We start from the raw sequence: 12,402 nt of genomic DNA, 5'->3' as shown, positions 1-12,402 counted from the left end.
TTATCATGTTGGGTTTATAATATTAACAATACCGAAGGTTTATTAATCCTTTGGGTTTATAATATTCATAGTCATGTGGATTTATCAATCATTTGGGTTTAAAATATTAATTCCTAGACTCTATTAATCCCTTATATTTTTAATATTGATCCCTTGCGTTTTTTGATCCCTTAGGTTTATAATATTTTTCCCTTGGGTTTACTAATTCCTTAGGTTTATAATATGAATTTCTTTGGTTTATTTTTTCTTTAAGTTTATAATATTAATAATTCCTTTGGTGTAGCATTAATCCCTTGGGTTTATTAATCCCTTGAGTTTAAAATATTAATTCCTAGGGTTTATTAATCGTTTTGGTTTTTAATATTAGTTTTTTGGGTTTATTGATTCTTTGGGTTTATTAATCATTTGTTTTTATAATATTAATGCCTTAGTTTTATAATATTAATAATGCATTGGGTTTGTTGATCTATTATATTTATAATATTAATAATCCCTTGGGTTTTTTAAACCCCAATATTAAGGGTTAAATATTAGTCCTAGGGTTTAATATTAATCCCTTGTTTTCAAATTCTTTGGGTTGGTAATGTTCATCATTTCCCAACTTAAAAGCTTGGTGTTCTCAATACCTTAGCGACTAGAGCTTTAAGAGTTTTTGATGACAACCATCTCAATGAAGAGAAAGCACATCTCCTAAGTGTTTTCTTTAATAATGGGTATAGTAAACGCCAATGTATTAAGGCTTTCCTCAGAGCTCAAAAAGGTCATAGGACTAAGAAAGATACTAAGGATCGATTTTCTGGTGTTAATCTTCCTTTTATCCAAGGGACCATTGACAAGATTGCGAAGATCTTAAGGAATCATAAGGTGGCTTAAACCATTAGGCCTTTAAATACCGTCCAGAGCTCCCTTAGATCTATAAAAGACCCAGTGGACCCCAATAATATGAAGGGTGTTTACATTATCTCATGATCTTTTGGAACTCCCTGCATTGATGAGGTTGGTCGCTCGATTAATCAAAGGATTCGTGAACATGCCGTTGACATCAAGCATGGCAGGACCTGCTCCTCTGCTTTGGCAGAGCATGTTGATAAATTTAAGCATCACATCTTCATTGAGGAGGCCTGAGTCATTGCCAGGATTAGTCATTTTCATCATTGCAAATTGAGGGAGGCCCTAGAAATCGAAAAAAGGCCCAATAATTTGAATAGAGATGATGGATGGATTATTAGTAGAAGTTGGGTCCCTGTCCTGACCTCCTAGTTTTTTAGGTTTTTTTCTTTTTGGGTTTATTTTGTTAGTTTATTTATCTATGTAGGTATTGGTGTCATTTTTATAATATTTGTTGTTGGTTTATTCTTCATTAGAGTTTCTATTCTTGATCCTTCATGTTTTCTTAAGTATTTTATTCATTCTTAACTCCTTTTAGTATTTTTGTTATTTGTTTAATGGGCCTCAACCTTGTATTTTATTGCTGAATATATATATATATATATATATATATATATATATATATATATATATATATATATATTATATATATCTTAGGTTTTTTTATTTTTTATTTATTTTTTCTTTTTCTTTTTTTATTTTACTTGTGTATATTTTTGTTTTGTTTTATTTATTTTCATTAATTATTTTTATTTTATTTTATTTCCATTAATTATTTTTATTTGTTATATGATCTTGTCTCGATTAGGGTCTTGACTCCTTTTTATAATTTTTGACTTCCCTCCTTGTTTGGAGTTTGACTTTGATTTTTTCTTGTTAGTTATATTTTTCTATTATTTCCCATTAATAGAATTTTTTATAATATTTGATTTTAATAAATTAATTTAAACATTATTTTTCAAAAATTAAGCATTTAATATAGGCATTACTTAATAATATTTGTTTTTAATAAATTAATATCATAATTTAAATATTATTGACTTTGATTTTCTTTTTTATTCTTGTTATACTTTTCGATTATTTCCCATTAATAAAAAAAAATCAATAATATTTGATTTTAATAAATTAATTTAAATATTGTTTTTCAAAAACTAGTCGTTTAATATAGACGTTACTTAATAATATTTGTTTTTAATAAATTAATATCATAGTTTAAATATTATTGACTTTGACTTTTTTATTTTTAATTATAACAACATCTTTTGGTAAAAATCACATAGGTGATAATCTCGTCGGCTCGTTTTGAACCAACCAGTATGGTTCATCTTCACGGCAAGATGAGGAACCAGATCTAGGTAACAATGAAATAAATAGATGAAGAGAGCAGCTAACTAGCCGTTAGAAAATAACAGCAAGTTTGACTAAAAAACTGATATTAATAATTAATAATGATTCTTGTTAGTTATACTTTTCGATTATTTACCATTAATAGAATTTTCAATAATATTTTATTTTAATAAATTAATTTAAATATTATTTTTCAAAAACTAGCCATTTAATATAGCGATTACTTAATAATATTTGTGAATATCATAATTTAAATACATATATTTTTTAAATAGTAGTTATTTGAAATTTTGGTCTCTACATTACTCTCTATTTAAGTTGTTGCCATGGTCTTCCTCTTCATCTAGTCTTGATGATGAACCACACTGGTTGGTTCGAAACGTGTCAGCCAAAAAATTATGTTATGTGATTTCTACCGAAAGAATTTTGGTATAAATATTAATCCTTTGGTTTTTAATATTAATAATCAGTTGGGTTTATTAGACCCTAATATTAAGGATTAAATATTAGTCCTGGGGTTTGATATCAATCCATTAGGCTTATAATGTTTATCCAATTACTTTATTTATTCTTGGGTTTATAATATTAACAATCTCTAAGGTTTATTGATCGCTTGGGTTTAGAATATTAATAATCATGTGAGTTTATCAATCCTTTGTGTTTATAATATTTATTCATAGGCTTTATTAATCTCTTGTGTTTTTAATATTGATCCCTTGGGCTTCTTGATCCCTTAGGTTTTTAATATTTATCTGTTGGGTTCATTCATTCCTTAGATTTATAATATTAAACCCTTGGGTTTATTAGTTCCTTGGGTTTATAGTATTAATAATCCCCTGAGTTTAAAATATTAATTCTTAGGGTTTATTAATCTCTTGGGTTTTTTTATTAGTTTTTTGGGTTGATTGATTCCTCTGATTTATTAATCGCTTAGATTTATTGATCCTTTGTATTTATAAGATTAATATGTTGAGTTTATAATATTAATAATCTCTTGGGTTTATTGATGCTTTGTGTTTATAATATTAATAATTCCCTATGTTTGTTGATCTATTGGCTTTATAACATTGATCCCTTGAGTTTTCCAAATCTTTGGGTTGGTAATATTAATTCATTGGGTTTATAATATCAATAATCTCTTGGGTTTATTAAATCCCAACATCAAGGTTCAAATATTAGGCCTACAATTTAATATTAATCCCTTAGTTTTATAATGTTTGTCCCTTCAGTTTACTAACTTGTTGGGTTTATAATATTAATAATTATGTGGGTTTATTAATCCTTTGGGTTTAAAAAAGTTAATTCCTAGGATTTATTAATCCATTATGTTCTTAATATTAATCCCTAGTGTTTTTTGATCCCTCTGGTTTATAATATTTTTCATTTGGGTTTCATAAGTGTGCTAAGAAGAAATTATTTTACATAGATTGTGAAGAGGAGGAAGAAAAGGAACAAGAAACATCAAAAGAAGAGGATATACACTAGGAACAAACCCTAGAAAAATAAGAAATGAATCCGACCATATCTTGTAATGCATTGGCTAGAATTACCACTCCTCAGACTATCAAGATAGAAGGTCATATCAAGAAGAAAAAGGTAATAGTGTTGATTGATTTGGGAAGTACCCATAATTTTATTCATTGTAAGATAGCCAAGGAATTGAATTTTATTCACTGTAAGATAGTCAAGTGACAGTTGCAAGTGGAGGAACCATAAATTGCTCAGGAAAGTGCCATAATATCAAGCTATCCATGGGAGAATATGTATTGAATAGCCCAATGCTTTCCATTCCAATGGGTGGTGTTGATGTTGTACTAGGAGTCCAATGGCTACAATCCTTGGGTACAATAGCTTTTAATTTTCAAGAACTTTTCATGAAATTCTCTTCAGAAGGAAGTTGAATTAAGGGGTATCGTAGGGAAACTGGGAAAGATAATCAGCTCTAACAGAATGACAAAGTTTCTAAAGAAAGAGAAACAAGGCATAATTTCACAATTATGTTCACTAGAGGTTCCCACATCAAAATCATCCATTTCTCCAAATCTCCAAAAAGTCATGGATAATCATTCCAAGGTATTTGAGACTCCCAAAGTCCTCCCACCTATTCATGATCATGATCATGCTATTAATTTGATTCCAGAAAGTGTTCCTCCAAACATCAGGCCTTACAGATATCCCTATGCCCAAAAGAGTGAAATTGAACGTATGGTTGTAGACATGCTAGAGGATGGTATAATTCAACATAGTCAAAGTTCTTTCTCTGCTCCAGTAGTATTGCTTCACAAGAATGATGGATCATGGCACATGTGTCCAGATTATAAGGAGCTCAACAAGCTCACTATTAAAGATAAATTTCCCATTCCTGTCATTGATGAATTATTGGATGAATTGCATGGATCAATTTACTTCACCAAGTTGGATCTTCGTTTAGGATATCATCAAATCAGAAAGAAGACTGAAGACATTCCAAAAACAACATTTAGAACTCATGAGGGTCATTATGAATTTTTGGTCATGCCTTTTGGCCTTACTAATGCACCTTCTACATTTCAAGGTTTGATGAATTCCATATTCAAACCCTTCCTTAAAAAATTTGTGTTAGTATTTTTTGATGATATACTAATCTACAACAAGTCTTGGAAGGATCATGTCCAAAATGTTGACATGGTGCTCAAACTATTGGAGGAGAAACAATTATATGCAAAAATCTCCAAATGTTTCTTTGGAGTACAAGAGGTGGAATATTTGGGTCATATTGTATCTCATGAAGGTGTTAAGGTAGACCCTAGAAAAAGTAAAACCATTAAGGAATGGAAAATCCCCACATCCATAAAGTGTCTACGAGGATTTGTCGGGTTGACAGGGTATTATCGCAAGTTTGTTAAGAATTATGGGAGAATAGCATCACTTATAACAACATAATTGAAGAAAGATGCATTTTCATGGACTCCAAAAGCAACGAAGGCCTTTGAACATCTTAAAGAGGCAATGCACCAAGCACCAGTCTTAGCTACACCGGACTTCACAAAAACCTTTATTGTGGAATGTAATGCCTCTGGAAATGGAATTGGTGTTGTTTTAATGCAAGAAGAAAGACTGATTACTTTCGGAAGTCGTCCAATTAAAGGAAAGTATTTACACAAAGCTATTTATGAGAAGGAAATGTTGGAAATACTACATGCACTTAATAAATGGCGACCCTACCTAATGAGAAGACACTTCAAGGTAAAAACAGATCATGATAGTCTTAAATAATTTTTAGAACAAAGATTATCTTCAGAAGAGTAGCAAAAATGGGTCACAAATATGTTGGGTTATGACTTTGAAATCATCTACAAAAAAGGGAAGCAATGTGGCATGTGCACTCTAAAGAAAGGATGAGAACATGGAAGCATTTATCTACACCATTCTATTATCCAACCAGATTGGATAAACAAAGCAATGGATGAATGAAAGAATGACAAGGAAGTGTGGGCACTCATTCAAAAGATACAACAAGATCCCAGTACATCTGATACATTTAGCTGGAAGCATGATTCATTATGGTACAAGGATTTGTTATACCTATGTAATTATTCCCAACTCAAACAAAATATTCTTAGGGAATTTCACACCTCTCCCTTAGGAGGGCACTCAGGATTTCTAAAAACCTACCACAGGGTTAAGAAGGATTTTTTTTGGGATGGACTTAAATCGTATATTCAAAAGTTTGTGGCAGAATGTTTGGTTTGCCAAAAAAATAAATTTGAAACAATTAAGACCCTAGGACTATTACAACCTTTATCCATTCCAAGCAAAATTTGGAAGGAGGTTTCAATGGATTTTATCACAAGTTTACCCAAGTCCGAAGGAAAGACTGTTATCATGGTGGTAGTTGACATACTTACCAAGTATGCACACTTTTGTGAATTATCTCATCCATTTAAAGCAAGTACAGTTTCTACTGCATTTATGGAAACAATTCAAAAGCTACATGGAAACCCAAAGATTATTGTAAGCGACAGAGATCCCATTTTCACTGGAAATTTTTGGATAGAATTATTTTCTTGTCTTGGTACTCATTTAGCTCATAGCTCATCTCATCATCCTCAATCTAATGGGAAAAATGAGATAGTAAACAAATGTTTGGAAGGATATCTTCATTGCTTTGTATCTGATAAATAGACACAATGGGTCAAATGGTTGCCTTTGGCTGAATGGTGGTATAACACTTTCTTCTATACTACAACAAAAATGACCCCATTTATGGAACTTTATGGATATCATCAACCATCCATCACATCATATTTAAGAGAAAATTCTAAGGTTCAAGCAATGGAATATCACATCAAACATCAACAACAAGTTCTCCAACTCTTAAAGGATAAACTCATATTGAAATAATTTTTGTGTCTCATAAGCGAATATATAATTAAATTTATTTATAATAATAAATTTAGAAATTTGTGTTTATTACCCCTGATCAGGGTGTGACAAGCTTTGCGGATTAGAGGAGGGAGAGGACGGTTAGTGGCCATGGTGGGCCTAGGGTGGATCAGCCGACCAGTTGGCACGACAAGTAGAGGGAGAAGAGGCTGGCCAGGGGCCACGAGAGCTGGCAAATGGCAGTGGGGTAATGGGTAATACAGGGCAGGGGCAGTCGCTCAAGTGGGCAGAGGTAAGAGAGGATGGCCAGGTGTCAAGAATGGTAGAGGGAAGAAGGCAAGGACAGAGGCAACGACAACTGGCAAGTGGTGAAGCGGTTGGAGAAAACTCGCAGCAAGAGCAGCCGATGGTAGGAGAGAATTAATGATATGCAATTATGGGAATGACAGTGGAACCCCATCCCGAGACTATCATGCAGGGGAAATGGTGGCAGATAGAAGTAGAGATCACATGGCTTGTCCTTCGGGTGGCATGCGGGGTAGGTGGACAGAAAATAAAAATGGTAAGAAGGCTAGGTTGCAAGGCAATTGCATGCAGCAAGACAAGGTAGGACATGTAGCTGAAGGTGGTGAAAGCCGAGGGTTGGAGGACGTCGAGCAGCATTCGACTATCGTTTGCAAGAACTGGTATGTCCTCTCTGCCCTCTCTCACAACTATCTGGAAAATTTGAATATGGAAGTAGATCACTAGATATTTCTAATGGTGCCCCTGGTTGTTTTCACTGTTGAGGTCCCACGTTCTTTCAAGGGTTTTGGCCCATTATCTTGGGAGGAGTTCGATAGGATTGTCTTCCGGGGAAGCGGGTTTGGGAACCCTGTTCTTGGCCTTAAGGTAGATAGGTCCCGTGGTATGGGTAGAAAGTTATGTCGTTCTGCGGCCAGCTGGGTCATCCAATGGGGTTTCCACTGCGTCTGTCAGAACAATTTTTATAAGTTGTTATGGTTGAGAATGTGGCTCGAGAAGGAAGTTGTCCCAGATATGTGCGGAAGGTTAGAAGCTCCCTTGACCTGTTGATAGGGTTGATATTCCTCAATCCAAAGCCGAGCCTGGACCTGGAAATGATTCGCTAGAATAGGTGCAGTAACTGGGGATGCAATTGGGGAGAGAAACTACTCTAAGTAGGCTTTTTCTTAGCTCCCTCGAGGGGACCCAATGGCGAAGGATAGCTCCCTCGTGGACCAGAATAAGAATTGTAGTCTGGTGGGAGATTGAAAAGCAATGTCTTGCCTGTTGGGGTGGCAATAACCAGGGCAGAAAGAATATTGGGAATTCGGGGGGCAGGGTTGCAATTACAGTAGGGTGGAGGTGTAGGGAAGCCTCGTGGGAGCCGGTTAGCTGGGCTCTTCAAATTCTCATGGGAAGCAACCGGGACGATGGGGAGGTCACTATCCTTCAAATCTCTGTGGAGGGCAAGGGGAATAAGGTTGTAAATGGGGTTTATCATAGTTCTCAGGGCACAGAGCAGATGAAAATGCTCGCGCCAGAGAAGTCCCACCCGGAATGGGGGAAGCTTGTGGGGATTCCCAAAACGAGAGAGGCCAATTCTCAGGTCGAGTATCCAAATAAGAACAGAAGGAAAGAAGTCAATTTCATTACCAACTCATAGAGAACAAATTTCTATGAGTCCACTATGGTTAATTTGATGATAACTTACAATGTTGTATTCCTAGTTTCTGTTATAGGTAGCCTAAAAATCAAAGTGTAGATAATTTCGGAGGCTCGACACTTAAACCGTGCTCTAGCCTTAGTTCAGGTTCACTTCTTGGAAAGGGAAGAAAAAAGCAGAAAGGAGAATTGGATGGCGAAGGAAGGTAACCAACCGGGAAGGAAAGGAAACAGAGGACTAGGAAAGGCCGGAAAAAAGATGAAAGGATTGGAACCAACTTCAAGCAAAGGTCCGAGCAAAAGAGGTAGGAAAATAGGGAAGGAGAGTATGCAGAACCTGATCAACGCATACTACGTAGGAACCCTGCCTGAGGTGAAAGCAGTAATCACTAAATGGGACATAGAACTAAATAATAACATTGAAAATCAAGAGATCAAGGCAGGGGAGTGGAAAACAATTGTCAAATACCAAGGGAATACCAGAGGACATGAAACGTTGTTTCGCCAAACTATCCAGTAGTATTGGGTCATGAAAAACATCTTGGCCCACGCTATGACAACCTATAAGGAAAGAGAAGACCCAGAGGAGGATAGACCAGCTGAGCCAAGTATGAAGGACCTACAAAGGGAGATACAATCTGTCCAAATGCAGTTGTATAACAACAACCTCACTGTGAACAAGATTGAACAGAGCCTTCAGAATATGATGAGAAGTGAAGTTTCGGGTTCAAGTGCGAAAGCCCCAACCCCTGTGGATTCTTCAGATGAATGAAGCAGACCAGTCAGTATAATTTTGTCTATATGACGGCTAGCATTTACTTTTTTAGCAAGAATTATATAGTTGATAAAGTTGCCAATGTAGCATGGATGGTAAGAAAAACTCTTTTTAAATTTTGGCCAACAGACCTAGTTTCTTGCCGACAGGTTGAGGCCACCTACAATTTTGTAGAAATCATACTTATTTTCATGAAATATCAATAGAAAAATATCCTACCAAGCTTACACAAAAAAAAAAAAATTATGTTTGTTATATTATTGCGAAAGTTACAGCAATGCTATTTTCAATCAAATTTGTTGACTTAATGTACGTTCAATAATTAAATCAACATATTAATTAAATTAACAAGTCTTAATTAAATTTAAATAGTCTTGTTAAGTAAAGTAATTAAGGTTCGATTTGTTTGGGGTAACTCAATTGGCAATGGATATGGAAATGGAGTCTCACCGAACCTGAAGCCTTAGGTTCAAATCTTGTGCTATCCCCCATGCCAATCGGCATGAGAAATTAGACATGACAATGATGTAGTCCTACCAAGCTTTTAAAAAAAAGTAATTAAGGTTCGAAATTAATATGGAAAATATGTTGTAATATACTCTCTTGTAAACATTTTGACTCAGTCAAATTATATAAAAATAAAAATTCTCCACCCTAATATGGGAGAGATGTAATTTTTAACATTTTAACTCAATCAAATTACATAAAAATTAAATTTAATTAAAATTTAATAAACAAAATTAAATTAAATTAAATAACATTTTGACTAAGTCAAATTATATAAAAATAAAAACTCAATAAAACCTCTCCACCCTAATATGAGAGATAAGTATTTTTTAAGGTTTTAGCTCAATCAAATTACATAAAAATAAAATAAAATTTAAATTTAATAAACAAAATTAAATTAAATTAAAAACTAACGATTACAATTACTAATAAAACATTTTGACTTTGGTATAATTACATAAAAATAAAAAAATAAAATAAGAAATAAAAATATAAAAATAAAATAGAATAAAAAAATAAAATTATTTAATTAAAATAAAAATAGTCAGTTTACTCTTATAAAACATTTTGATTCACAATGTTCACAATCTATGGTCTTTTTCATGGTATTATTTTCTAAACTCACCTATATATATATCTCAGTTTCACAATCTTTGTTACAATACTGACCTTCCTAGCCTTTTACAATGTCAAAATTATAGTGAGCTCGGGAGGCTTCTCTCCAAGTTTTTTGAGCATAGGAATAAAATCTTAAATCAAAATAGATAATTTGTTTCTATAGGTCCGATAGACCATTATTTGGTCTCAGTGGACGTTAACCATCATCATCATCATCATCATCATCATCATCATCATCATATATATATATATATATATATATATATATATATATATATATATATATATATATATATATATATATATATATATATATATATATATATATATATATATATATATATATATATTAGTTAATTTACCATTATGTAAACATTTCGACTCATGGTTTTTTCCCATGGTATTCTTCTGTAATGTAGTATATTGACATAAAATATTAATAAATTTTCCACACATAAAAATAACTAATTATCAATTTGTTGTGTCAAATTTCAATATTTTTGTGTGAGAGTTATATATAGACACATAAAATTCACAACGTGATTAAGTGATTAGGACCTTAAGTTGTAATCTCACCATGTGGCTATTATTGGTAAAGCGTAAACCTTGCCCTACACAACACCACACAAAAATTTTTAAAAAAAGGGAAAAGGTTTGATAAAAGTTTTTCATTATAACTTCTAAATTTAAAAAACAAAATAAAAAAGAAGTGTCATTTTCTCTTTGTTTTTACTATTTTTTTAATTATATTTAAAATATTTTTCTAATAGAATCGTTTGTGTAAATGACATAAAATTCTTTGACCAAAAATACTTCTATTTTTGTATGAGAGCGTGTTATAGGCAAAGTTTTCAAAAAAAAAAAAATTGAAATTTTGTTTCAATGATATTGTCTATGTATCTATAGTCTTTATGTAAAGCTTTAAATTTCTATCATTAGTGTTTTCCTCCAACATAAGTGTCCTATAGGAAAAGTTAAAAAAAAAAATAGGGAAAAATTTGATTAAACATTTTCCATTATAATTTCTTAATTAAAAAATAAAAATAAAAAGAAGAGTTATTTTCACATTATTCTGTTTCAATGATTTTGATTCATGTATCTATAATCTTTATGCCTGAAAAATTAGGCTTTATTTTGTATTCTAAGAAAAGTTTAAAAAAAATTGTGAATCTTATTTCAATGATTTTGATTGATATATCTACATTCCTTATGTTTGAAACTTGATGCTTTACTTTTATATAATTATTGTTGTCCTCCGTAGTGTTTTATGTCCTCCGTAGTGTTTTATAGGCAACCAAGCATCAATTTTTTGTGCCAAATTTGATATTTGTGTTAAAAATAGCAACAAGAAATTCCAATTTATTTGGTCCTTGAATTAAATTGTGAATTAAATTGTAATTCTATTCCCATAGCAGCTTGTAATAGTTAAGTTAAATTGGCTTAATTGACTTAGGAAATTCAAGTTGGAAGTTTATCTAGAGTCATGTAGAGTAATCCCTAAATTTTAGGGGCTCGCGTTGAGTTCTTTGGAGTTGTAATTAGATAACTCAATCCAATTGAGTTATAGTCAGTTAAACTAGTTCTAACTGTTGCAAGAACTAGAAGGAGCCTAGTAGTGGGGAAGTGCACCAATGCGTCCTCAATACCACGACAATTAAGTGAAAATTCACTCATAAATAACTCATGCATGTCTGTTCAGATGAAGACCCAATTGAGATTAGAGTTCAAGGACAATGTACTATTAGTTGTATAATTTTCTGAGCTGTATAGATAGTGCATGCAATCAGAAGAAGGCCTAAAATAAATCATTCCTTAATTAGAGAAATTGCCTTTAAAAGGAGGAATGAGAGCACAAGTTTAATCATTGTTTTGGTGAACACGAGTTGGTGAGACCAAGCAATTGGAAACACAAGTTTTTCGTGCAGCTTGTGAGTGCAAGGAATTAGGGGCTTGGTAGGCAGCAGAATTGGCTAAGTGTTGGCTTGAGCTGGCTTGTGAGGCAGAGAGTTAGATTGTACTAGTGTAGGAATTGTTCAGGACAAACAAGCATTTTATTTCTTCTCATATCTTCTGGTTAATGCAATATAGAGAGTCGGGGTTTTTAATAGTTTCTTTCCTAACATTACTCATCTAGTACCAACATTACTCATCTCGTACCAACATAGCTCATCCGGTACCTATGTTACTGTTTATCTGGTACTCGTGCACCTGCGTTCATCCGGTACTTGTGTGCCTAC

The sequence above is a fragment of the Pinus tabuliformis genome, chromosome 3_1 (assembly GCF_031772625.1).
Source record: "Pinus tabuliformis cultivar Carrire ecotype Pingquan chromosome 3_1, CPIR1, whole genome shotgun sequence".
Taxonomy (NCBI): domain Eukaryota; kingdom Viridiplantae; phylum Streptophyta; class Pinopsida; order Pinales; family Pinaceae; genus Pinus; species Pinus tabuliformis.
Note: the sequence above shows the minus strand (reverse complement) of the source record.